This window comes from Scylla paramamosain, chromosome 3 (genome assembly GCF_035594125.1).
Source record: "Scylla paramamosain isolate STU-SP2022 chromosome 3, ASM3559412v1, whole genome shotgun sequence".
Classification (NCBI taxonomy): domain Eukaryota; kingdom Metazoa; phylum Arthropoda; class Malacostraca; order Decapoda; family Portunidae; genus Scylla; species Scylla paramamosain.
In genome coordinates, this window is record NC_087153.1 from 13867501 (window position 1) to 13872500 (window position 5000).

The following is a 5000-nucleotide window of genomic DNA, read 5'->3' on the forward strand; positions in this document are numbered from 1 at the left end:
AAAAGTGGCCAGAAATCTTGTAACCTCCAACACTTACTTCACTTCTGTTATACCTCTCCCCTCAGTCGTAAGTCCTCTGATCCGGTGACAGTTTAATAACACTCGTAAACCCTGACGACTGAAAGATTCTCAGCGGATCAGACGACTTAGGCATGAGGGAGACACACTAAACGCAATGGACACAAGTGGCAGTGAGTGAGGTAGTGAGGCAGTGAGATGCGTTACTCGACCACTACTCAGACACAACTCACGAGGCACAACACACGCGGCGATTAGGTCTGCACATAAAAGCTGCTGTATAGTGTAGCAGGGTAGACCCGGAGGTAGTGTAGCGGAGTGGCCACGTAGGGTGTAGACTGGACGTTAGAGGAGGCAAGAAGAGACCCTGATCCTGGGAGTGTGGGAGGACGGGGTGTCTGAATCCTCCGCCACGAGTTTACGAGGCAGCAGGGGCCACGGGGCTGCCTCAGGGGGAAGGTGCCGGGGCGTGGAGAGGTGAGGAGGAAGAGGGAGTCACGGGGCTGGTTCATGGGGGATAGGAGGTGGTAGAGCATGGAGGGGCCACGTGGAAGTCTCCTAGTGGGTCTGCTGTGTCGCTGGGAAGTCACGTGGACCTTTTGGACTCCTTTTATTATTTTTTTTTTACTCGTTGGTTTAGAAAGAATAGGTATAGAAGAGATAGAAATATAGATAGTACAACAGGTGCGTGTAGACTAAAAAGATGAAAGTTGACGGTATTATATCGTCCTTTTTATCTATTTCTTTGTCTTTTTTTCACGATTTATTAATAGATTAGCAGTTTATGTTATATTTTTAGGCCATGATATCGTTTTTTATTTCTTTTTTAACCTATTTTCACTATTTTATCTTATTCTAGTAGTTTAATTATTCGTTCTTCAAGTTTTGCTTCCATTTAGCATCTGTGTTTTTGTCTTCATCTGGTGTCATTATTAATTATTCCCTTTCCTTCGACTGATTTTTTTCTTTCTTTCTTTCCAGGTGGTGCTCGCTGCCCCTCCCCCAACCCCAATCAAGGTGAGCTAGCCAGGTGGGGTGTGGGTGTACAGTGGCCTTGGGAAGAGGTGTCGTTTTGTACAGAGAATGTCAGACAAAGAAAGATGTATTGCTTTATTTTTTTTCATTGTATTTTATTTTTCTTCTTTCTTTCTTTTTCTCCTTTTTTCTTTTGTTTGTTTGGTTGCTTCTCTCTTTCTTTCTTTTCATTTTTTTCATTATTTTTCTTTCTTTGTTTTCTTTCATTCATTCATTAATTATTTTTAACTTTTCTTTTTGTTTCCATTCATTCTTCAATTCTTTCTTTATTTCCATTCATTCATTTATTCATTCTTTCTTTCTTTCAGTCCTTCTCCCTTTCTTGCTTTTTCCGAAACATTTTGCACGATAAGACTTTCCGCTGAGAAGGATTCATTCATTAATTATTTTTAACTTTCCTTTTGTTTCCTTTCATTCATTCTTTAATTCTTTCTTTCTTTCTTTTCATTCATTCATTCATTCTTTCTTTCTTTCGTTCATTCTTTCTCTCTCTTTCATACTTTTCCCGAAAAATTTTGCACAGTAAGGCAATAAAATAATACCACATTATAAAAAAAACAAATGGCTTCAGACAAAGAAAGAAAATAATAAAACGATAAAAAAAATAATAAAAACGATAAAGAATAAAAAAAAGGCAAAAATAAAACGACGAAGAAAAACCAACACCAAACAATTGAACCTCCATCCATCACACCCCAAATTGTTCTTCAGTATTTGCCGGACTCTCAATACAAATTACCCCATTAGCCCATATACTGAACTCCATCCAGTGCACAGCCATGGAATTCGCTGGGCTTGGTGGCGCCGCTAATGGAGGCCACTGTACATCTTATATTTTTCATTGTATTTTCTTTTATTCCTGTCATTCCTTAAATTATCCTGATTTTTTTTCTGTTGCTCGTTCAATTTATCTTCCTCCTCCTCCTCCTCCTCCTCCTCCTGAAGTGGCGTGTGAGTGACTGATTGTTGTTTACCTTAGGACGCCTGTGATTGGTGGTGGTGGTGGTGGTGGTGGTCGTGATGACGGTGTGTGTGTGTGTGCGTGTGTGTGTGTGTGTGTGTGTGTGTGTGTGTGTGTGTGTGGGTGTCCTGTCTCCTCCATCTCCTTTCTTCTCTCTCTCTCTCTCTCTCTCTCTCTCTCTCTCTCTCTCTCTCTCTCTCTCTCTCTCTCTCTCTCTCTCCTTTTATCGATATTCCTTCACTTTCTTTCCTCCTCTCCATCATCCTGCTCTCTCCTTCTCTCCCTCTGCCTTTCCTCCTCTGCCTTTCCTCCTCTCCCTTTCCTCCTCTCCTTTTTCCCTCTCCCCCCAAAAGGCTACTCGTCTGCATTACCGTTTTATCTCCGGCCACCATACGCCCCGCAGGAGGAAACTCTCTCTCTCTCTCTCTCTCTCTCTCTCTCTCTCTCTCTCTCTCTCTCTCTCTCTGAACCAACCATAACTTTCCCTTTCTGACTTCGTTTTCTCTCCTCCTCCTCCTCCTCCTCCTCCTCCTACTACTACTACTACTCCTCCTCCTCCTCCTCCTCCTCCTCCTCCTCCTCCTCCTCCTCCTCTTCCTGACCTCCCCATGTGGCAGTGTTTTCCTAATCAGTGTATGCTGGTAATGCTTATGTGGGGAGCTTGTTTACGTCGAGTTATGCAGACACACACACACACACACACACACACACACACACACACACACACACACACACACACACACACACAGAGGACACAGAAATTACACTCATACAAATTACTCTGTGTATACTCGAATTGAATTTAAAGGAAGTGGAGAGGCTTAGGAATACATAGGAAATACATTAGTCCACGTGTGTGTGTATGTATGTATGTATGTGTGTATGTATGTGCAGAGCGAGCGAGAGAGTGCAGAGGAGTTGCTGGAGTGTAATGGGAGTGGGGAGAGTGTGAGTGGGCAGGAACAGGAGCAAGGCGTGGGAGAAAGGACTGGAGTGGGATGTAGTGAAGTGGTGAGGCCATTTTCAGTATTCTAGTAGACGGATTGGATTGGAGGGGTGTATGGGTGGGTGTGTGCATAGGTGGATAGATGGGTGGAAGAATGAGTTGGTGTGTGGGTAGGTGGGTGGATGGATGGATGAGTGGATGGGTGGGTGGATGGATATGTTTATGTATGAGTGGTTGGATGGGTGTTTTCTTAGATGGATGTGCGAGTGGGTGGATGGATAGAAGGATGAATGCATAAGTGGAATGTGGATCGATGAATATGTACGTGTTAGGGTGGATGAATAAATGGATGGGTACATGGATAAATGGAAGCATGGGTGGATGGTGGATAGATATATAAATGTATTGATGAGTAAATGAATGGATGGATAAATGAACACTGTTTTCCTGTAGATGGATTTTCACGCTTCCTTCACAAACTCTGCTATCAAAAACACGAGTCTAGAAAGAGTTTAGGCTCCAGTAAGTCAGAGTATCAAGCGGCCTGTGACCCGAATATCCTGATACTCAAATAAACAGAGACCCACTTAAGCTGAGAAACACGTGACTTGAGGCCAATATAACTCCACTACCAAGCGCATCAGTCCCCAAATTAATGACTTGCTCTCCTCACTGTGACGTTTTCCCCTTCACTCTCAAGTCCTGTGATGTGTTTGGAATCAATTACCAGAGAACGAAAGACTGAGAAAACATTATAAATATATCGTAAGTGAAGAAGGTCACTCCACTTATGACCATGACTGTACATGATATAGGAAAGTTTATGTGGGATTTATATATCGTAAAAGAGAGAGAAAACAAAGTGTGCGTGTAAAAATATGTGCGAGGAAATTTTAGCACCTTGAGAGTGAGAAGAAGAGAAATAAAAATGGCAAGCAGGTTGTTTAGGAAATGTAATAATGCAGACAATAAAATGCTTAGGTCGGGCATGTAAATTGTGTTTTTAGAATCTTCCTCGGTTGTTAATACTTATTACTGTCGCTTTTATGTTAGTGGTGTCCTTGTTTATATTGCTGTTATTGCTGCTGCTGATGTTGTTCATGATAGAATAAGTGTCTCTAAGAGCGTTCATGAGAGAGAGAGAGAGAGAGAGAGAGAGAGAGAGAGAGAGAGAGAGAGAGAGAGAGAGAGAGAGAGAGAGAGAGAGAGAGAGAAAACACTCCCGCGGCGTACCTGAGGAAACCAGAAATGTACCTTGACATCACTCCTTTCCTCCTTTCCCCGCAGCCCTCCACGTGCCTCCTGCCGCCCCTCACCTCACCTGTCCTCTGCCGCTCACCTGGAAAGAGGAGAAGGAAACGTGTGATTAAGGGAACCATAAAAATACACAAATATATGAATGCTCACACGTGCCCATTAGAATTTAAACCAGATTCTTAGTTATGAACATCTATAGCATATTCAAATAGCGTTATAGGAGAGTGAAAGAAAATGGACTATTAGTTGACTTTCTTAAAAGGTATACAATTTTTTCGATAATCACATATAATTTTTAAGACTGTGTTGTACAGTCTCTTAAACACTTACATAGCCAGAACAAAAAGACAAATTAAACTAAATAATCTCCTAATCTCTCTTTTTTTTTCTGTTCAGTCTTGCTACTGTTATAGAACTCTGAATCTTAACGAAGGAAGAGCGTGGCAGGAAAAGGGTTAAGATGTTATAAGGGAGTATTTGAAATTAATGGATAACGTTTGATTGATTGGCATCTTGATAGTTAGGAAGTAATAAAGAACAGTGTGCGGAAAAGTCACAAATGAAAACAGAGAAATGAATAAGAATGAAGTAAAAGTAATACAAAAAAAAAGAAATGAAAGGAATAAGACGGAATAAGGGAATGTAAGGAAGTGAATGAGCTGAAGAAACGATTAATAGAAGGAAATATAATGAAATAACAATAATATCAATAAAGTATAGGCGATAACTGTTATGTTTCTGTGGTGTGCTGGAGAGAGAGAGAGAGAGAGAGAGAGAGAGAGA

The 5000-nt window shown here is 41.5% G+C and overlaps 1 long non-coding RNA gene across 1 annotated transcript in view; it reads left to right on the forward strand.

The window, feature by feature from the left end:
• LOC135090930 (uncharacterized) overlaps nt 1-4944 on the forward strand; it is a 37222-nt gene extending 32278 nt beyond the window's left edge. Inside the window, exons 2-3 of the long non-coding RNA XR_010262163.1 lie at nt 1000-1035; nt 4248-4944. This is a non-coding gene — a long non-coding RNA (uncharacterized LOC135090930). The remainder of the gene's footprint in view (nt 1-999; nt 1036-4247) is intronic.
• The last annotated feature ends 56 nt before the right edge of the window (nt 4945-5000 follow it).